Source organism: Sciurus vulgaris, assembly GCF_902686455.1.
Source record: "Sciurus vulgaris genome assembly, chromosome: 5".
Classification (NCBI taxonomy): domain Eukaryota; kingdom Metazoa; phylum Chordata; class Mammalia; order Rodentia; family Sciuridae; genus Sciurus; species Sciurus vulgaris.
In genome coordinates, this window is record NC_136465.1 from 51866071 (window position 1) to 51889540 (window position 23470).

Here is a 23470-nt window from a genome sequence, read left to right on the forward strand (position 1 = left end):
GGACAGGATGGGAAGTCAACCCAGGAAGAGCTGTGGATGCCCAAGGAGGCACTACTGGCATTTTGAATTGCATATACATATCATGGGATTATTAGAAACAGAGGGATGTATAAACCAGGTCATTTATCACAACTGAGATATGGTGTCAAGAAGTGAGTCTAGTGTTGTTTCAGTTAATAATAATAAGGTGCTCTTGGATCAGACTTGTGGTGATTCCCCTTAACAATTTTGTGAAGCACACAGAAAAGGTCTTTTTATACCCAGTTGATAGCTAAGGTGATCTGAAGTTAGGGAAGGGTGAGTGGCATGTCCAGGTTTCATAGCCTTAGTAACAAAGACTCTACTAGAGTAGAGACCATCTGACTCCTAGTCCAGTACTTTTCTCTTGACAAGAGGTTTTCAGGAAGAGTTGTTCTGGAATCAAAGTGACCCTATGGGAGTTTGGGCGGGACCAGAAGTTGCGTGGTGGACTTGCGGAGTTATCTGAGCAGGTACACACTGCTACACTCTCTAACTGATGACACTTTTTGTCCAGAAAGATGCTGACAGAGGGGCTATCCAAATAGCTTATTTCTCCAGAAAAGTAAGTCACTTCCTTCTTCTCCTCCTTGTAGAGAGAAAAACCAGCCCTCCTTCTGGCTCCTTCCTCTCCTCTCCCTTGGAGATACTTATAGAGAAGGAAGTTTCAGTGATGTGAATCTGCCTTTCTTCAGTTAGGGTCTCTTGAATACCAGTATTTTACCCCCCAAACTTGAAAATAAGAGAAAGTTAATATCATAAGATTTCCAAGTATCTCAGGACCAACTGTCTTAGAGGTGATGAGTGATTTTTATTAGCTACCACCCTCCCACGTCATTGTCACCATCATTACCTCCACCACCCCATCTTCACCATGAGATCCATCCCTTAAGCTCCAATTCTTGTTAAGCTATCGTAGGGATATTGCTGCACTTGGATGTACAATTACAATATTGGGTCAAAAGAGATGGGGTGGTGATCACTCTCAAATTTTCCTGGGTGGCTTTAGAAAGAATATAAATTCAGATAAATAACCTATAAGTGACTTGAAGGCATGTGATAGTATCATTTTAGAAGCAGCATAATGTGAATAAGAGCAACTGCTCCAGCCTGAGACTTGGACTTAGGTACCCATGCCCTCATTAGTTCTGCAACCTTGATAAATATGTCTACTGCCTCAGTTTCTTTATCAGTAAAATGGGCTTCTCAGTTTCTACCCCCATCAGATTGTTGGAGTAATGAGTAACAGCTACAAAATGTTTAGCCTTGTGTGTGTTTTCTTTACTGTTGCTTGCTTAGTACCACGACTGGCACAAAATAGGTGCTTGGTAAATATCGAGAGAGTGAATGCATGAATACATGAATGAACAGGTGCGTGGTAAGTGCTTAGTAAAGAAATGTTAATAAAATAAAATACTGTTAACCATTATTATCAATCCATTCTTTTATCCCTCAGTACAGGTACAGTTTATTGACTTCTTATTTCCTCTTTTTCTCATGTCTGTTGATGATGATGCTGTAAGAGAATGGTCAAAGTCAGGCAGAAACAGGGACTTCCAAGGAGAACAGCCCAGAAAATGTGTAAGTTGGACAATCACATGAAACAACCAAGAGCAGGGTCTGCCACCATCTGCTATCTTAGAACACTGTGCTGCCTCTGAATTATCTTTTTCCTCCTTTTTCTTTATCTTGCTCCTCTTTTTTTCACCTGATGCTAGGAAAAAACAGAGGACTCAGGAGACTCTGCTCTACAAAAAAACCCTGAACAAATCATATTATCTCCCTGAGCTACAGTTTCATTTTCAGAATGAGGACACCAGAGAACTCTTTGGAGTTGTGCAGTTTCTCATACCTTGGTTCTGTGTTCTTTCTTTCCTAGCTCAATGTCAGAGAATCTTTGAGTGCCTTGACCTGCACTTTTAAAGTACAGTCTAAGAACTGAAATGCAGTCTGGAGTCTCCCAGATCCTTCTAGGAAACCCAAGAGCAAAAGTGTTCTCATGATACCAAGATATTTGCCTTTCACTCTTCTTCCCTCACACATGTAAAGAACATGAAAAGTTCATGGATATTCTTTGAGATCCCATACTGCAACCAACTTTAAGAAATGACTACTTGTTGGGTATTGGTGTGGTATCCAGTAAGATTTTCACAGTTAACTGAAAAGGTTGTTAAAATGCTCCTTCCTTGTCCAACTATATATCTGATGGGGTCATGTTATCTTTGTAGACCTTAACCCAAGCATCATACTGGGACTCACTGAATGCAGAAGCTGATGTGAGAATTCATCTGTCTTAAGTGAGACATTAAAGAGATTGCCCAAATGTAGAACAACCACCCTCTTATAACTGAATTTTTGGTTGTTTTGGAAAAGATAGCTACTTTTCATAAAATGTTATCTATATTATTATAAAATGGGTTTTTTATGTGTGTTCAAGTGAATTGATAGTCCAAGGTTTTTAAAACTCTCAGTTTTAATTTCTAACATGCTAAATGTTGCTACATATAATCCACACTTAAGAAAAAACTCTTTGAGGTCCTTAGTTGTTTTAAGAGTGTGAAGTGGTCCTGAGACTAAAAAGTTTGGGATCCACTATTCTAAATTTACCAGAGCAAGGGTAAGTCTGCCATTGGGTTATTATTATTATTTTTTTTATTAACTTAGACATGTTGCTTAAGCTGTTTAACCTCTCAGTTCTCCTGTTTGTCGTGCTGAAATACTTTTTTTAAGTGAATGGGGTCACTTCTCTGTTTTAGTGGTATTCTGCCTGAATCTAAGAATTTCACAGCATTAAAAGCAAGTACTGAGTAGATGGAGTTGTATAAAGCTTAAGAGAATGGGAGTAAAGTTTTCTAAATCTGTAATATATTTTAAAGATAGTGATCTCTTAACAAACTTATAGTCTGAATGTAACATTAAATAAGGCAAATCAACAATCACCCTTCCACATAGGTACCACATTATTTTGCAGGCAACAATCTATCATTGCAGAGAACAGAAAAAGAAGCAGTCAGCCAACTCATGATAAGAAAACTGAAGATAATACAGAAAATAATAGATCAAGATAGAATTAAAAAATATATACACAAAATCACTGGTACACTTGCCTTTAGCAACTCCCCTGCCCTTGAATGTGGACTGGGTTTAGAGATTTCCTTCTTGCAAATAGGATATAGAAGAAGGTGATGATGTGCTATGCCTAGGCTAGATGTCATAAAAGGCTATGCCTTCTGTCCTTCTTTCTTGAGTCACTCTGGGAAAAACCAGTTGCTATGTCATGAGGACACTCAGGCGGCACTGTGGGGAGGTCCATATGGTGTGGAACTAGCACTTTCTGCTAACAGCCATTGAGAATCTTGGAGGTGGATCTTCCAGTCCCAGTGGTACCTCCAGATGCCTACAACCCTTGGATTATTTTTGTTTTTGTTTTTTGTTTGTTTTTGTGTACTAAGAATTGAACCAAGGGACTTCTATTGCTAGGTCACACCCCCAGCCCTTTTTATTTTGAAACAGGGTCTTGCTAAATCGCTCCAGTTGGCCTTGACCTCACAATCCTCCAGTTTCAGCCTTCCGAGTTGCTGAGATTACCCTCGCCCTAGCTGACAGCTTGACTGAAACTTCATGAGAGACTCTGAGCCAGAACCACCCAGCTGAGTTGCTCCTGAATTCCTGATCCGCAGAAAATTGTGAAATAATAAATTTGTGTATTTTTTTAAGTCACTAAATTGTGTGTGTTTTGGGGAGGTTAAATTTTATGCATCAGTAGCAAATTAATACAACCAATATAATTTACGACCAATATAATTATGGATACAGAAATTCTATAGAAAACATCACAATTCTAATCCAGTGATGCTATATTTAAAATAACATGTCATGACTAAGAAGGGCTTAACTCAGGAATACAAGGATAGTTTACCATTAGAAAAATCTGCTAATGCAATGCACCACTTTGAAAGAAAAATAGAATGAAACATGTTATTTTCAATTTTCATTTATGATTTAAAAACTAATAAGCTGGGACTAGAGGCAAACTTCTTTAATAAAAGCTATCTACAAAAATTCTACACAAACACTGTACTTCTGGTGAAACTTTAAAAGTAGTCACGTAGGTGAGCAACTAGATATCGATATGCTGTTACTACTTTCATTTAACAATATGGTGGATATTTTAACTAAGGCGACAGTGAAAGAGTACAAGAAAAGAAACCAAGGGGTGCAAAATTATTAAAGAAGATAGCAAAAAGTTCTTATTTCTTTTTTTGACATTAAATGTTTTATTGAAAGAAGTAAAAAATCTGCATACATGATCTCTGGTGAACATAACACACAAGCCTTTGCACAACTTCCTTTGTCTTATAAAACTTTGCCACCTTTAGAGATTTGTCCATTCCTGCAATACTGTTCAGTTAACGGTTCCTTTTCCTCTAGGCTCAAAATAAAATCAAACTCATCTTTGGTCAGGGGCTGGATCGAGAGCCTCTGGTGAGTGAAGAGAGCCATATCTTCTAAAGAGCCACCAATACCTTTGTGAGATTGGTGATAGGTTTTAAGCTCAGCCAAGGAGATGAAACACTTCATCATTCGAACAAAGTGTACATCCACCATGGACCATTTGGGGTTGTCCTCTCTGCTGGATTGGTCATTATGGGGATCATTTTTCTCAAACTGTGTGGTCTGGGTAAGCCTCCTTTATAATCTTGGTGAGTCCTACAATGCCTGGTTCTTTACAGTTGCTATGGTAGAAGAAGGCTTCTTCCCCCAGCTTCATGGGTCTAAGTTTCATGCCTGGTAGTTATGAACACCAGCATGCTGTCTGCTTGGGTTGTGCTTTGAGATCCTCAATGCTGAACTTCACATCTACACCTTTCTCTAGTCAACTCTCAGGCTCTGACTTCACCAGCCAGTAGTTGCTTAGATTCCTCCTACATTTAATTAAAGGCTTAAGTCTTCTGAGGGCTGGAGTTCACCTTAGCCGATGCCTCACCTGAGTTCCCAGATTTAGTATGTTTATCTGATTGCCCCTTCTTTTGGGGGCCAGCAACCCCAGTTGGTCTCTTCAGGGGTCTCTACAAGGTCTCTCTCTGCAGGGGGCTGAAGTCCAGAGGGTTCTGGAATCAACAGGGAGATATAGAAAGGAATTCCACTGCCCTTCACAACTTGCACAGAGCAAGAGGGAGACGACATGAGGAAGTCCAAAGAGTCTCCAACTTGGAAGACCAGATAACTGCTTAAGGGTCTCAAATACTTCCCTCCTTTAACTGCACCATTTCCATCTTGAATAGACTGCCCTTAAATTCTTCCCAGGTCTTCCCATGAGCCCCGTCTTATCCACTTAACCATTCTCCCATAACACCAGCCCTATGCTCCACAAAATGGACCCACCCCACCAAGCACCCAAGACCAAATCTTGTTTCTGAGAATTGTCTGTGGATAAAAAATCAAAGAGAATCATGGGCAAATTATTCAAATTAGTAAAGAGCTCAACAAAATTTCTGGCTATAAGTTTGAGATACAAAATAGTATTCTTAAAAAAAAATTTTTAGTTGTAGATGGTCACAATATCTTTATTTTATCTTTTTATGTGCTGCTAAGTATTGAACCCAGTGCCTCACATGCTCAAGGCAAGTGCTCTACCACTGAGCTACAGGCCCAGCCCCAAAATAATATCCTTATAGACAATAATGTCCAAATTAAAATGTAGTTGAATTAAACATCTCACTTAACAGTATTAAAACTGTAAAATACTATGGAATAAATCTAATTAAAATGTGCAAGAACTCTTGTAGAGAAAAATTATAAAACCTTATAGAATAACATCCAAGAAGACCTGAATAACAACTGAGAGACTAAACCATGTATATATAATTGAAAGACTCAACAATATAAAGCCATTGGTTCTTTAAAGTGGTAGGCATAGTCCATGTAATAAAATAATAAAATAATTAAAATAAAATAATTAAATAATAAAATAATAAAAATAAAATAATTAAAATGCCTTTCAGGGTTTTTTGGTAGAATTTTTCTAAGTTTATATGGAAGGGCAAATGATCAAGAGAAATTTTGACACTTTAAAAGAGGAATGAAGCAAGGAAATTGACCTCATCTGTACTAAGACTTACTACGAACAATATTAAAGCTTATTATAATGCAGAGAAGATAGTATGGCGTTGGCACATGGGCCCATGGTCCTTGGAGAGAGTCCCCTCTTTGACAGATGCAGGCACATGGAGTCTTAATATGTGATGAAGTGGACATTACAATGCAGGGTACAGAGAGGATGTGCTATTCAATAAACAGTGCAGGACAACTGATTATCAATATGTAAAAAATTAGAACTCTCCATCCACACCATACACAGAAAGTCAGGTGAATTTAAAGACTATGAAAAGCAAAGCTATAAAATACTTACTGTTAAAGTTTGGTTCTTAAATGATCCCCAGAGGCCTATGTGTGAAGGCTTGATCCACAGCCTGTAGCACTCTTGGAAGGTGATGGAATCTTTAGGAGGCGGGATCTATGGGAGGAGTTAGGTCATTAGGGGTGTGCCCTTGAAGGAGATGTGGGGACCCTAGCCCCTTCCTGTCTTTTTCTTTGCTTTCCAACCACTCTGAGATGAACAGGTGTCTTTTGCCTTGCACTCCTACCATAAGGCACTGTGCCACCACAGGCCCAAAGGCAACAGGGCCAGAGGACCATGGACTGAAACCTCTGAAACTGTGAGCCCAAACAAACCTTTCTTCCTCTTAGGTTGATTATCTCAGATATTTTGTTATAGTAAAAGAAAGCTGACTAAAACATTTATAACACAGGAAAATGTTTTTACGAATTCTGGGTTGGAAGGGTTTCTTCAAAAGGACAGAAGCACGAAGAAAAGAAAACAACTGATACATTTGACTATGTTAAAATTGACAACTTCTGTTCATCAAAACAGACAATTTTAAAAAGCAAAAGGTGAGCCACAGTCAGGGAGAAGATATTTCAATGTATTCGAACTAACAAATGATTAGTATTCTGACTAGATAGAGAACTCCTCCAAATCAATAAGAAAAAGGCAAACAGTGAAACAGAAAAATGGGCAAAGGGCTTGAACAGTAATTTCACAGAAGAGGAAAAATAAATGGCCAATGGACGTGTAAAAAGATGCACAACCTCATTAGTAATCAGGGAAATGTGAATTAAAGCCATGGTGCCACAGTCTTTTCTACCCACTATATTAGCAAAAATTTAGAAGTCTGACAATATCAAGAGTCAATATCAAGTGATGAGCTCAAAGAGCAACTTCATGTCTGCTACGGGGCGTGTAGATTGGAAAAGCCAGTTTCAGAAAAACTCAGCATTCTCTTATAAAGCTGAAGGTGTATGTGCAATTCAGTAATTCTACTTAATAGCATACACCCTGGGCAGATCTTACATGTCTGTCCTAGGAGGTTTATTCCTAAAATAATGTCTTTTTAAAAAATTTTTAGTTGTCAATGGACCTTTATATTATGTATTTATTTATATGAGGGAGTATTTATCTATGTGCTGAGAGTTGAACCCAGTGCCTCACACATGCTAGGCAAGTGCTCTACCACTGAGCTACAACCCCAGCCCAGCAATAATGTCTTAACAGCAAAAAGATGGAAACTGCTTAAATTCCAGTAGCAGTAAAATCGTCAATGTGTGGTATTTGCCCAAAATGGAATATGATACAGCAGGGAAAGTGATTGAACTTCTAACTGCATATGTTCTCAAGAACATTGTGTTGCATCAAAAATGCAAACAGCAGGGAAATCATATAGCATAATTCATAGTTAGAAATTGCAAGTTGAAGCCAGGTGCAGTGGTGTATGCTTGTAATCCCAGTGACTTGAGAGGCTGAGGCAGGAGGATCGAGAGTTCAAAGTCAGCCTCAGCAACAGCAAGGTGCTAAGCACCTGAGTGAGACCCTGTCTCTAAATAAAATACAAAATAGGATTGGGGATGTGACCCAGTGGTCAAGTGCCCCTGAATTCAATCCCTAGTACCCACCCTCCCCACCAAAAAAAAAAAAAAAAAAAAATTGCAAATTGAACAATTATTGTGCAGGGATACATATGTAGGTGGCAAAAGTAGGAGAAGCAAGAAAATGAGAAACATAGAGTTTAGGCAGTGTTTTCTTCTGTGGAGGGGAGGGGACAGAGGCATGAGGTAGATGGAGTCAGGTGAGAGAAGGGCAGAGGATATTCCATCCTCCAACCTCTTCATTAGCTGAGTCTTGGGCATATGACCTTATGACTTTGTTATTATCTTTCTTTATACCTTACAGACGGGTGTGTTTTTTTGTATTGAAAATTCATGGGAATAATAAACACCAAATTCAGGTCAGTCCTCTCTAGGACGAACAGGGATGGGATCAAGTTATATTATATTGGTTTCCGTAATATTTTATTTTTTACCAGAAAAATCTGATATAAACTGTGAAATTTCATGAAGCTGAAAAGTGGTCCTGGGATGATTCATACCGATGTTCTCTGTAATTTTCCTTTTTCTTTTTTTTTGAAATATTTCATCAAAACATTATCATACAAAGAAAAATGCATATTAAAATAAGAGGCTGGAGAGAAATATATCAGAATGCTAGCTAGGGTTGTATTGGGAACACTGAGGGAGACTGAGGGAGACTGAGGGAGACTGAGTTTATATGCATTGCTTTGTGTTTTTCAAACTTTTCAGTGAGGGTGTCTTATTACTTTTGTAATTTAAAAAACCTACTAGAATTCTCTTCTTTCAACTTATTTGTCATCTACTAAAAATGGAACACACTAAGAAGAGAAGGCTTGAAATGTTCAACAGAGACATGTTGGCTTCCATCCTTATTAAGGAAAGTGCATCAGCTAAGAGTAGACTAAAGTCTCAATCCAAAAGCAAAATGGCAGACTTGGTCTCTAGACCCTTCATCCATACTGCCTGGAGTAGAACTCTCCCTTGGCCCCTTCTTTGAGTAGATCTCTTGGTTTTGTTTTGTTTTCTTTCTTGTACTAGAACCCCAGGCATCAGGCATGCTAAACAAGCACTCACCACTGAACTCTATCCCAATCCATTGAGAAGATTTCTTGATCTCTCCATGCCTCAGCTTCCTCTTCTGTAACTGGACCTAATGATACTGATCATCTACCACAGTAATTATAAGGAGTACCTGAGTTTAAATCTCATCCAGTGATTAGAATACTGCATAGCATCTAGAAAGCACTAGATACACATTTGATATGTGAAACAAGAAAAAAGAAGAACAAGAGGAACTTGTAAAGGGAGAGGGTTGGGAGGGTGTTGCTTCTAGGGGTGAGCTTGGGGGTCTCAAGCACACTGGAAGTCCAGTTTCTGGAAACCCAGCTGTGTGTGGTATCAGTGCAACTCACTCTCTTTATCCTGCTTGGTTCTTTTGCTCCTGAGGCATCTGGTCTTTTTTTTTTTTTTTTTTTTTTTTTTTTTTTTTTTGTCTTAGACACATCCCTGGGAGAAGAGTCTTCTCTTGCCTCAGACAAGGGAGGTGGAGTGGGTTCTGGAGTTAAATTCTTAGTGACCCAGCTCCCAGAGATATTAAGCTGCCAGGGTCCCAGGCCTCTGGGACCTGCAAGGGGCCATGCTGCCATCAAAAGCACTACACAAGCAGGATCAAGTCTGGGATTTGGAATTGCTATTATCTACTCACAGGACATTTTCTACATCAGAGTGACATTCCATGTGAGTTTGCTGGGTGTTCTGTTCTCAGAGCTTGGGAGCTCCTACGAGAAAAATATTGTTCAGTCTCTTCTCTGGATGATGACATGGCTTCTTGCTCTTATCATTCTAACTGATAACAACCGTGGATTAACCTAGAAATCTGCCTTGAGCCCTTACTAGGTATCACGTCCACTGCTATTCCAAACTCGCTCCTACAACTGAGTGGGGCTCAGGCCAGCACTGTCCCATCATGAGTGGGCCTGGCCCCACACTATTGATAAAGACCATGTGTAGTGTGACAGTTATTTAAATCTTGCCTAATAAGACCTGCTTCTTTAATATGTTTTAGCTTTCTGTCCCCCAAAAAAGAAAGCAAGAAAGAAGAGGAAGCCATTGTTTTGAGTTCAGTGCTTCAAAAATGCCTGCTTGAGGACATATGCCATAATGACTGTGGTGGTTATTTTTAGTCCAAATGTGGCCTCCAGCTTGTTGTGCCCTTCCCCTGCCATGTCAGGTGCTAGTCTGCTTGGAGATGACCCTGGTCTCCAGTGGGGGGCTCTCCAGCTGCTGCGGGAAGCAGAGGGGTCACAGTGTGGTTCTCAGTGGCATTTTTTCCGCGGCAGCTGTGCCCTCACAGCAGGACCCGCTTGGTTCTGCAGCGAAGCTCCAAAGCCAGATGGCTGCCTCCTCAGGGGACCTGGACCAGCCTCAGCCTAGCAGGAGGGAGGCAGAGTGTCATGTGAGGAAAGCTGGAGAGACCCTTCTTAGGAAGGACCGGACCCAGCAGCCCACACCATGTCAATGCACCTCTCAAAAGGAAATTGTGATCCATCATTCACAACCGGCAGTCCCTTTAAGAGGAGGCCACCCCCAGGATCCAGGGACACTGCCATTCTCCAGGCCTCATGGTTCAGTTCCTTTGGGTCATTTATTCCCTCTGCAGCCACCCAACTGCTATTGCAGGGCATGGTGTGCTCACCGGATAAAGCCACTCTGGGCAGATGCCACTTCATCCCATTGTTGGATTGGCTGGATGTTGGGAAAAACAAACAAACAAACAAACAACAACAACAACAACAATGAAACACCCTTCCCATGCCAGGCCTGCGGGAGCCTTGCCTTGAATGGACCCAGCCAGGTTGGCTGGGGCAGCCCCCATCCCCTGGCAACCAGGGAGCTGCTCTGGCCCCTCTTCCCCACTAGTCGCTATCTACTGGTGACTCACCTCTGGTTCCCAGGGACGTTGTTATTTTTAGTCCCAAAGTTATTAAGACTGTGCCCAGATTCCCTACAAATTGACAATTAAGCAACACAGTGACCCCCAGAGAAAATAGAGGGACAGAGCCCGGTGTTCTGCAGACCCAGGGCTGCTTAAGCAGAAGAGTTGCCCGGGAGAAGACTCTGCTCATAGAACCAACACAGAGCTCACTTGGAGGCTCGGTCCCCAGCCTCCTCCAGGCAGCCCGCCCACTGGGAGGTGCTCCCTTGGCCTCCAGCCCCTGAGGGGCCCTGGGTGGCTGTGCTGGCTGAGGCCTGTTGAGTGGGGGTGCCCCTGTAATCTGTAAACCCCAGGCGGTGGGCGCCGCCCTCCGCCCGCGCTCAGAGCCCATAGCGCGTCTTTGGGGCCCGCGATAAGGCGCCTCTGAGTGCCGCGCCGCGGGGCGCAGCCACCTGGTCTCCGCAGAGGCTGCGGTGCGACGGTCCGGCGGCCGCAGCTGTTCCTCCACGGGTCCGACGGGGCGTCGGCGGGATCCTGGTTTGGGACCGGCATGATGGGCTTCTGCAGAGTGAGTACTTGAGCAGCTGCTTAAAGTGAGCTACAAGTGGTGGTAGGGAAAGGCGAGGACGCAGGAAGGGGCCGGAGAATCGCTGGGTAGGACCGGGGATGTGCAGCTTTGCCGCCTACAGAGGGAGGGAGAGGGCGCCTGCGTGTGTCCACCCAGGGAAACCACCTCCTGAGCTCATCTTTGGAATAACATCAACACTCACTCCCTCTGGCTCTGTCGCTGAATGTAGGTGGCAGGTGGCCTCTGCCTGACTCAATTAATTCAGTTCATATATTTTACAGCCAGAGATTTGCTGTCAAAATGAGTTCCACCTCCCTGGGTCTCTGAATTGTTCTCTCTGCTTTAAGGGTTGGGCAGGATGAGTTTGGGATCATAATCCAAATCCATTGAGATTCTAGAAGCTTTCCTTTGACTCTACCGAGCAATTTACTTTGTAGGTGTGTCATGGTACCTGTACCTGAAGGAGAATAAAGAGGCACCTGTGAGGGTGGGCTGCTCTGCCAGGGTGCCCTGTCACCCTCTTGGTGGAGCACTCATTTCTTGTCTCTTAGACCCACAAAGACCAGTCACCTAGTGCTCCTTTTTTGTTCATGCTTGGAATGGTAAACTTTGGATTTATGTTGCTAACTAAAAGGAGAGAAGTCTAGGAAGGAAGAAGTAGGGAAATGTCAGTGTAGGTTTTGGAGATAGGGTCTGATGAATATTTTAAAGTGATAATGGAGCATCACAGGGGTTATCCCTGCCATTCCCAATTCTCCCTGTGAAGATAGGACATACCTTTGCCCAGTAGCTCTGCCGGGCAGCACTTTTAAGTGTCCCAGTGATGGACTTGGAGTTCAGAGCTGGGTATCAAGCCATATGCTCAGACCATGAATGAAAGGGATTCTGGTGGCCAAGGAGGACATCCGCTCTGGTATGTGTCTAACAGTCAGTCGCCAGGTGCAGGGAAACGATATTAATTTCTTTTCCTGAGGATGGGCGATTCTATGGGGGGATCTAGGGACTCCCACTTCAGCCCCACTAGCAGCGCGTACCAGGTTAAGTTCATCCAGATCTTCCCTTTTTTGCTGCGCCATGCTAGGACCTATGTTCTAGAGATCCTAGGAGATCTAGCCCTGCTCTTAATAGACCAGAGGAAGAAGAGAGGTGAAGGAGAGCAGGCCACTGTCCCCAGGCCCAAATACAAGCCTTGTGTTTTGCAGGAATAAAGAATGCCCCATGAACAGAATGTGTAAAATGGACAGGATGCTTTCATTGACCTAATATTCTTGAGAGAGCCACTGTTCTCTGGGTCTCAATTTCTTTGGGAATAGGGTGTGCTATGAGTCTGAAGGAAGGTGGGTTAGAAAAACATTTGGAAAGGGAAGAAAAGACTTGAGGGTGGTTATTGTAACCAAGGTCAATAAATTCAGTTGATGCCTGACTTTAAGAATCAGTTATAATTAGTTTTATATTATATATTTATATTTATATTTATATATTCTATTTATATTATATATTAAATATAATTAATTTTAAGCCTACGTTGCCACCCCTCACTTACTCGAAAATGGTTTGACCAGTGTCTGAGAAACCAGCTGGCTTCTTTGGAAGGTAATCTAAGTGAGACATATTTAGAAAGGCAGGGTTTTGGTAATTATTGCCAAAAAAATATGAGAAAAAGATAAGAGGGCTCTCCAAAGGTAAAGTAACCGAAAGCCTTCATCCTCAAGGTCCGTTCAACACCTTTCAACAAACATTTAGGAAGTGTCATTCTGTGTGGCACTGGGACAAAACAGTGAGCAACACGGACAAAGGTCCAGCTCTCAGAGAGCTTATGTTCCAGTAGGTGTAGGGAAAAGAGTGAAAATGAATAAGTTACATGTCTATCAAAAGACCGGCGGTGTAGCTCAGTGATCGAGCGCTTGGCTGGCATGGAAGAGAGAAGTGGGTTCAGTCTTAGCACCACACACACATGCACACAAAAGTTAAGAAGTACTGTGGGGAATGAGTAGCAGGTAAAGGGAATACATTTGGAGAAGTCTACAAGTTAATAGTGTGTTCAGAAGCAGCCTTAGTGAGATGCTATTGAGCAAAGACTTAATCAAAGAAGGTAAGGGATGGAGCCATGCACAATCAGGAGGAAGAGGCAGAAGAAGCAACACATGCAACAGTCCTGGGGCAGGCACGTATTGTGGAAATAACCACGAGGCTAGTGTGGCTGGAGCAGAATGAGGAAGGAGAAGCTGGAGAAGGTGAGGTCAGAGAAGTGGCAGGATGGAGAAATTGGAGGAGAGTCATAAGTACAGGAAATAAAGGACTTTGTACATCATTGTGAGGATTTTATTTTTACCTTGAGATAGGAGGCTGTAGGCAATTTTAGTATGAGACAAACAAAAACCAGTATGATTTTGACTTCTACCTATACCTGCCACTTCCTGACACCTTTGAAACCAGACTCCTAGGGATGGGCTACCAAATCAATCCACACTGCTATTTCCAGTGCAGTTGTTCTCAACATTTTCCCCCTCCCTCTGGAATACACAAGGCTGGTTGTTATTGTAGTTATGCATTGTATTTCCATGGCATGGTTATAATCTGGGTATTGATGCACTTCTCCTTTACACTCTCAAAATGTAATGAGAAAATAAGTGGGGCCACAGGTGCTCCCTACATTAAAAAAAAGTCACCATCAATAAAATTAAAAAGGAGACAGAAGTCATCATCAAAACATAATTAGTATGCAGTATGGTAATTTGTAATCACAGCTGTTAATGATCCCTGGTTTTCTTTGAACCCTGGTGTGGGTGAAGCAGACGAGTGGTGAGGGATGTTAGCTGTCAAGAATGTTCACTGAGTTTGAGCACTTGAGAGTGGAGCTGCTAGAGGGGACCCTCGAATTTGCTCTGTTTTAAAAAGTAGCAAGGTCTTCCTTCAGGTGGTCTGACTCCCTTTGATACTTCTTTTTTCCTCATGTGGCGTCAGGGATTGGACCCAGGGCTGCAACCAGAGTACTGTTTGAGAAAGGGCAATCTCACCCTGTCACTCCCCAGCTTTAAATCTTCAATGGCTTCACTGTGTTCTGAGAATAGAGTCCAGTCTTCTCCATCTAGCACCTTCTGCCCTGGTCCTGCCATCTTTCCAGTCTTGCTTCATAGTCTTCCCGTGATCAGGGCTTCAGGCACACTGTCAGCTCCCTCAGCAGGCCACCTGTAGACATTTTTATGATATTTATAGGCTTCGCGTGGATGGGATTTGTGCTGTCATTCATTATTGTATCCTTAACATTTACCATAGTGTTTGGCACATAGTAGGTGCTCATTAAATATTGGAGCCACTAACAACTAAACAATAATTTGCTTGCAAAACACCTCATGACTGATTACTCTTCACCAGTTTGGTTGCAAATCTGCAATTGAAAGTGATTGCTCTAGTGGTTTGTGTATAAGATTTCTTACTCTGCTCTGGGGATTTAAAAAAAAAAATCCTAAGATAATTTCTCCTTTTGAACTCTCACTGCACCTTACAGGAACCTCCCTGAGGGCCCTCCTCATTTTCTACACCTTTACGCTTATTTACTTTTATGTCAACTCTCCCCCTACGGGCTGGGGGTGGGAGGAGGGCAGCACCCACACCTGACTCATCTTTGAGTCACTTCCTCTTATTTTTCCCCAGCATCCACTGGGATCTTGAACGTGGGACTGAAAAATATATTTGTGAGATGAATTGATTTAAAACCACGAATGAGTGTGAGCTCTTGTTTCCCTTTCACTTGCCCAAATTGTGAGCATTGACTCCTTGGAATATGTTGGGCTGTTCATTTGCAAAGTAATTCTCAAGGCAGGCTCTGTGCAGAAGCAAGTGGTCACAGCCTCACGGCCCAAGGTCCCAGGTAGTCCAGTATCCCAGTTTCTAGGGCACCCCTGATCTGGACTTCAACCCTGGTGAACCTGCTCTGGGCAAGTGTGAAGCTTGTCATCATTCTCCGGCAGGCACTGACAACCAATTAGAGGTCTAGTGAGAAGTGGAATTGCCTGCGCCCCTCACCTCACGCTCACCCTTGACCACTGTCCTCCCTCTGTGGCTCGCTATCAGAGTAGAGGCTGATTTATCTCCTGAATTTACTTTCCCAGCACAGGAAGGAAAACGCATTAAGGGAGGAAGTGGTCCCATTGCTAATGGGCCTGACCAACCAGCTGCTAAAACCTATTAGCGCACAGTGGTAGGAGGTTCAGGAATGGAGACAGTGTGTGTTGCCTGAAGACAAAATTTGTTTATGGACAGACTAGTAAAAACAGAACAAGCAAACAGCCCCAGCCCCCAGCTCCTCTGGTCCCAGTTGTATTTGGAAGGCAGTGGGAAACTTTGCTCACCCTATCTGGGGGGTGATACTGGTCACAAAACTGTCCTGCCCTCTCCAAAAGTGGGACAAGAAGCAATATTTGGGAAGAAAGAGCACCTGGTTTCAATTTCCTTTGGCAAGCTAGTGCCTATAAAAGCTGGAAATAAGCTGGCTTTGGTCCAACTCTTCTCCTTAGTTCCCTGGTGGCCCAGCCATTGATCATAGGTGATGAAGATTTGCAAACAATGGAACAGATTCCAGCTACTCAGAAAACCCATTAGCAGCCAAGCAGGCTGCCTCCTGAGGCTGGAGTGAGCTGGGGTGGGACTTTGAGTGTGCTTGTGGTTCCTTTTTGCTCCAGAAGGAGGAAATGGCTAGAGACCATTTATCCAACATCTGTATAACATGTAACATCTGTCCTAAGTTCCAATGTTTCTGTCTCCATGATGTAATTTGAAAGTGCCAGCAGAATCGCCAAGTCCTGAAACACCTTGGCCACCCATCTGCCATGAAGCCTGAAGGCCCATCACTTAGATTCTTCCTTAAAGAGGACTTGTCACTAAGACTTTTCCATTAATTGCATACGTTGAAATCTTTCTAAGAGGATCTTGAATTATACAGATGAAAGGGACTAATTCTTACTGGGATTTTTATAGGATTAAGTAACAGGGAGGAGTGGAGTTCAGGGCAGGTTCATGAACAGATAGGGAAGAGGAGGCTCTGGGACCAGGGTGGTGGGCAGGAAAAGCTCACGTCCCTTCATGGGACAGCAACACTAGAATTCAGATTTCTTCCTAGGTACTCATCCATCCTGAGTTCTTGGGTCCCCAACAGTCTGGTCAGACATGATATAGAACATACAATTTGATGGGGGATGGGTGAACTTAAAGTAGAAATAGGGGCCAGTGGCGGGGGATCAATAATTTTCTTCACATGCACATGTCATCCAGGTGACCATGGGGTCAACCCAGGAATCAACTAGACTTCTTGGCCTGAATTCCCTGGGGCTTTACCACTAGCCTTTCCCCACCACTAGCCTTTTAAATGCTATCATTTTACAATATAACAAGAACTGCACTTTCTTTACATCCTTCATCTTAATATGGTATTGAAACCTTGCAAGGTATGTGTTATTATCCTTACTTTCCATTTGATGAGAGGAGGCTGAGCAGTTAATCACCTGGCCCAAGTCTGGCAGCTGGGTCCAGCCTGTGTCTGATTTTCTTCACTTCTCATTCTGAGCATGCTGAAACTATTGTTTTATATGCTTGTCTGCACCCCCGGCCTACAGTGCCTGGGCTGTATGGCACAGGTGGCCTTGCCCAAGCAGGACCTAAAGGCTGGCAATTGAGTGCAGTGGCCCAGCAGCACAGTAGATGGTCCAGCCTGTGGGCTCTGTAGCCAGAACACTGTGCCACATTCCAGAAGTGACTCTTGGGCCTGATATATACTGCTCCATACCTCCATTCTTCATCTGTCAGCTGGAGGCTATAGTGACTGCCTTAGGTTTGTTGATAGGAATATATCAGATCTGTGCCTTCCATTTCAGGAAATGTTGGTTATTATAACTTTTGTGGGGGGGAAATCACAAGTTCTTCTCTGGATCAATATTTTTACATACCCATTTTTCAGGGCTAGACTGAATTTCTGAACGTCAGCCTAAGACTTTGGACTTTATAAGTTTTGGGGGAGACAGAAATGGTTATTGAGTAGGAAAGTATCAAGATCCAGTTTGTGCTTCAGAAAATGCCTTATTTTTGCAGGCAACACTGGTGGGAAAACCAGTTAGGAGAATATTGCCAGTCTCCTAGTAAGAATTGATGTGGTCTAAAATCAAGAGGAATGGAAGGTCATTAGCTTTGAAGCTGCTGAGAAGCTGCTGTGTCCCAGTCACGATGCTACGTGGTTATTTATCTAAACTCATTTAATATGTACAGCCACCACATATGGAGTCACCATCCATACTACAGATGAGGAAACGAGTCTTATTGCAATTAGTAAGGATGATAAGATAAGGTCAGTGTCTGGGGACGTTAAGCAACTGTTCATACTGGTGACCTGCTGTCTGGAATCTAGTCCCAGTAATTTGATTTTGAGGCACAACTAGTGGATGGTGGGTCTGGGGACTGACTTAATGCCAGTACAACTCACAGGTGTCTTGTGTTCACATTAGCATGCCAACTTCACAATGAGAAATAGGACTCTTCTGGTCCTTTGGTGTTCTTTTGTGTTCTTGTTCATCTGTGTTCTCTGGTCAGTGCATTTTGTTCCATTAAGAAAATCTAAATGTCAAATCAGTTAAAGCCAGTGTCCTGGTAAGTGTGCAATCAGAGAAACAGGAGGGGAAATAATCTTGAAGAATATGTCATCAAGACTGGGTAAGGCCTGATGAATCATTCATGCTCATAGCCGGGAGCATCACATTTGTTACAAATTGCTGATTCAACAACATCAGAATAGAAAATGAGTCTCATTGCCTGATGTCAATGTTAGCCCATTTGATAGCAGCTGCTGGGATGCTGTGTGAGAAAGATTCTGAAGCCACTTTTAGGCTTATGGGCCAGAGCATTGTGGTAACTGAGCTACCTCCACTGAGGGTACTGGATGGGGCAGCATTTGCGTCTTGGCAGACTTGTCATTTCTGGGCTATTGGTATTTTTCCTTTTCTTTGTCTCCTTCTCAAGTTTCTCCTTAATCAAATAAGCCATGTTCTGACTGCCGTTTATTTGGGAGACATCCTGCCTTTCAAGGGTGTCTGATGGTAACTCACATCATGCCTTCTGTGTTGATTTGGTGATTTAACACTCAAAAAATAATGTTATATCAAATAGTTCCATTTCCTCACCTCTTCCATCTATAACTGTCAGGTTGAGGATGGGGATTAACTAGAGCTCAGAGTACCAGGGCCTCTATTCTTTCTGAGGCCTGTGCAAGTACAAAGTCAAGCTCATTCTCCCGTATTGAAGCCATTGCTTTTCATCATCAAATGTATGAGAATTGCCATTCAGGATCATCATGTGGCATGGAAATTTCCAATCCAACTTCCTCAAGCTTTTGATAGAATCACCAGGAGAAGAGACCACTCCCCTCCAACATGGGCCTGACCATTCACCCCTGTTTCTCTGCCCCAATTTGAATGCTGCCCCCACTTTGGGCCAGAACAGGTACCACCTCCCCTGCTCTCCCAGCCTCTCATCTCTACTCAGCCTTTGGTCCCCTTCAGGACAGTGGCCCCCATCCAGTAGCTGGCTAACCCATCTCTGCTCTGAGATGTCTTGTGCAGTAAATAAATACATGTAGAGTTTTTAAAAAATTAATGACCAACAAACATGAACTTGACTTCGTTTGTGTGAAATGTGTGAAAACGTGTCTGGGTTATTGCCCTGAATGATTCATTAAGTGGAACTTGTTCCCCTACCACCTTTATTCTTCCCTTTTTGGAATCCCCCATGGAAAAAGTCTTTTATTAGAACAGCAATCTTTCTCAGATTAGGTTTAAAAAAAAAATCTGCAGCTGGAATGATGAACTAAGTTGGGAGATTTTGATTTTTTGTCTCCATCTAGATTGTTTTCTGGTGGGGTTTTGAAAAATCACTTCATTTTCAGTGTCCTTGTTTCTCCATGTGAAAAGCAGTGATCCTTGTACATGACATTGACTCCCACAGAGGGGTCTGGTGTTCAGCATTGAGCATTATTCATAGATTGTTCTGGATTTGCCTGGTGCAAAGTGATATCTAGATACTCTAGGATTGGGATAACTGAACTGAGTTCCTTCTCTCTGCTCCACTCATTTGCAACATGGCCATTAGGCATTTCATCTCTAGTTTTTGAATAAATGGGATGTATTTAGAGCAAGTGTTGCCTGGGGCAGCCTCAACTTGTTGTTTAGGGTCTTGGCTTTGCTTATTGGCAACTAATTTTGTTTGTTTGTTTAATAGTAAGGGTGCATCCTGCTTGGGGACATTACTGATAAATGGGAAGTAGGCAGGGTTTGTCTTACTGGTCCTCAGTTCAGTGAGTCTCCTCTCCAGGTAGTTCCTTCAGGGCTCAGGAACAATATGCAGGGCTATCTGGAGATGCTCCTCTTGCTCCTGCCTATCACTCACTGGGGGCTCCCTGTTCCTGATGCCCTGTCCTGACTTGTTTTCCTTCCTGTTCCTTCAGAGTCTTGCTATGTGGCATTTTCAGAGTTGATAAACAATCACTGAAAACCCCAGATGGGTAAAGTTGTGGGAAGATGCCTCTATAAAGTGACTTGCCCTGGTGGCTCTTAAAGTACTGAGAACCTACAGGGGGAGATGAGGCAGACACCTAAACAACAATAGTCCAGAATGAAGAAGGGACCTGCCACAAGGGATAAAATGCTTTAGAGACTCAGAAGAGGGTGAGACTATTGCCAGTTGTGGCAATCAAGGGAAGTTCCAAAGAGAGAGCAGCCCCAAGTTAGTTCCAAGAGGTTTGGCATGGACTTTTGAGAGTGGAGGGGGTAGGGAATCATAGGAGACAATAGCAGGAAGAACCCAGAGCAGACCAGGCATTTCAGAGCAGTTCAAGACTTGGGAAGAAAAGAGGAATGAGATGGAGCAGGAATTTGACTGGGAAGTGGAAGTGCAAGGGCCTAGCTAAGACCTGCCAGGGAACCTGAGAGCAGCAAGGAGTTATGGAGGGCGCTGAGCCTCAGGATCCTGGCTATGGGTCAGATGTTGACCCTGGACCAGTATGTAAGCTGAATGGAGGGGAGCCCAGGGAAAGAGAGGTCAGGCAGGAGGTAGATGCCCAATGTTCCAGGGGAGAATAATGGATAACCGAGTCTTAGATATTAGCAGTCAAAACAGAAAGCAGTTGTTCAGGATGTGAGAGAGAAAAGTGAGGAGACGTGGGCAGGCCCATTCTAAGCTCCATGTAGGTGTGATCTGCTGGGATTACAGGTGTGTACCACTGTCCCTGGCCAGAGCCTGGGTTCTTAACCAGAACCTTATTCTGCTTTCATGTGAGTGGCAGAAACAGGGGTTATTAAAAAGAGGCAGGGGCTTGTGGGGGCTGGAAGAGGCCAGCATCACTCTGCCCAGGTCATACAGTGGCATTTCACCTGAAGTCTTGGACACCTACATGCCAAATGCTGACTCCAAGGGTGAGAGAGTTTGGTCCTGCAGAAGAGTGTGGCATGACAGGGCCTGCTTTTTGGATTTTCATATCACCCATTCTGCCCATTCTTTCCATAAAACCTTATTGGATCCACAGGGCTTGTCCTCTTTATTCTCAAAACCAAAACCAAAACCACCTCAATAACTATTTAAGTTAAAACAAAAACAAAAAACAAATAAACAAAAAACAACTGTATGGTGATGTTCGCCTGTAATCCCAGTGATTTGGGAGACTAAGGCAGGAGGATCACAAATTCAAGACCAGCCTCAACAACTTTGCAAGCCTCTAAACAACTTAGTGAGACTCTGTCTCAAAATGAAAAAAATAAAAAGGACTGGGGATGAGGCTCAGCACCCCTAGGTTCAATCCCTGGTGCTTACAAAAAAATTTTTTTTTAAAAACCCTGCATTACAGCATCTTTATTTAATTTGCAAAAGTTTCACCATGGGGTTTCTTTAAGGAGTTAGCTCCCAAGTGCATGTGACAAAAATCATATGCAAAAATTTTTGTGGGAGGAACAAAAATGCCTCAACAGAACAGGTTCAGATATACTCACATGCTAAAAGTATCTGAAAATGTTTCCAGTTTGCAGCCTGCTTTTCATATTTGTCAGTGAATTTAATGACAGATATCCATCATCTAAAAAATATCCTTGTGGTAAATGACAGCTTTGGATTGCATTACAGGTCCTACTGAAGAGATTCAATTTTATTATGCTTAAGTTCACATGCATGAAGTAGAAAAATTAAGGAACTTATTAATTATATCCTAAAAAGATGCTTTTCTTTAAGAAGGAATTAGCTATTACATAAGTGCTTTGTTTTTATGTTATTAGTTCCTGGGGACCAGGAAGGTTGGGAACTGCAGGTGTGGGTGGTGGTAGAATGAAAAAGGGGGGCAGAGGAATTTAAGGGTTATAAGATTTCACCAGTTGGAGGACAGAGTGAAGATGACCAACATTCCTCAAAGCAGGAGTCAAATAAAGAGTTTTGTTATTAATTACTTTTGGAAAACATTAGTTTAAATGCTATTAATCAGATTTCTCCAAAATCACCCTGAGCTTTAAAGAGCTTCCTCATTTTGTGACTCTAGTCTAAAGACAGGATTCACATTTTCCACATATACTTGTCCAGTACATTGTTTGTATTGGAGTAGGTTACATGGCCCAGGACTGGTGTTCCTGGGAACATACATAATATCAGGTTGCAAGGACTATGTTCAGGTTTCCATTTTAGGAGAGACTTTGATCATTGGAGCATCATATAGGCAGGAGGTAATCAGCAAAGAAAAAGGTCTGGAACTGTGGCTGGGAGAAATTTGAAGGAACAGAGGAAGAGAAAAGATTCAAGAGGTTGAAGAAAAGTCCCTAATTGAACCAGGTTGCCACCAGCAAAAAAAGAGACTTAACTTGTGATGTTCCCAGGCAAGGACCAGAGAAAGGGGTGGGATGGAAGTCACAGGAAAGCAGATTTTGACTGTAGGCGAGAAAGAACTTTCCAGCAATTTGAATTCTTCAATGGAGAGAGTCCTGTCAAGCATTTGAAAAGAGGAACAGGTACATGGACCAGGAGTAGGACTCTTCAAAATGATCCACTTTAATGACTTGATTATCAGATAGGAAAGTCCAAGAGGAAATAGGTTTTGATTAACAAAAACTCCATGTGCTACCTTCAATCAGGTACACTTTTGTTTGCTAAGGATTGATTTATCCAAATGTCTTCAAATTTTTTTTCTCCTCCTGTGCCTGTGGGGTTTTGATAGTTTGCATGGTTGGTTTAACAGCTCTCAGTGGAAATGAGAAAATCATTCAATCAGGTGAAATGGATTTGGAATGAGCAAAGGAGGTTTTTTTCAGTGTGAATATTTTAGAAATGCGTATTTGATTTAGATACAGTAGTTAGAAATCTTGGGACTTTCTGATCAGCTGGTGTCTAATGATCAAGTCAATGAAATACTTGAAATTTTATAAGCCAAGTCAGATGGAATCTTTCTTCTAATTTGGGATCCAAATTTGTACCTTGTTTGCTTAGATTTGCTTAGGTGATTAGAGTTTCTTTCTCCAAATGTGTAAGGTGAAATAAATATTAATTTATGCAGTTTTGATTCAGATCAAATGCTTAGAACTTGATTCACCAAGAATCTGAGATTACCTGAGATGGTTCTCAACAGGCCATCCCTGTCCCCACTGAGTTTTAGGAAACACCTACTGACAGGAGGAGCCTTACAGATGTTCAGGGGACAGGCCTGCTGGATACAGGATTGAGTCACATGATAGTCTCACTGGGAAATAAGATGTCATTTTGCAGAGGTAGAAACTGGGGATCAGAAGGGTTCAGTGACTTGCTGGTTAGTGGAGGCCTGTGATGGGGTAACAGTGAGGGACCTGAATGGCAGCACTTTTCTCTCCCAGTTTGAAATACCTACAGGAGAAATGCCAGGCACATCCTCACCTGATAAAGGTGGGCTTCTCTACAACATGCCAAATTTTTCTATGGCCCTGCATTTTGGCCTTGAG

General features: G+C 42.6%; 1 protein-coding gene and 1 pseudogene across 5 annotated transcripts in view; one reads left to right on the forward strand and one right to left on the reverse strand.

Moving 5' to 3' along the window:
- ANK1 (ankyrin 1) overlaps positions 1-23470 on the forward strand; it is a 205488-nt gene that overhangs the window by 69549 nt on the left and 112469 nt on the right. The gene's annotated exons all lie outside the window — the stretch shown is intronic.
- LOC306662184 (thymocyte nuclear protein 1-like) lies at positions 4375-11473 on the reverse strand (annotated as a pseudogene). Its single transcript has 2 exons — positions 11277-11473; positions 4375-4943 (listed from the first exon to the last, which is right to left on the reverse strand). The product of its transcript is annotated as a thymocyte nuclear protein 1-like (transcript).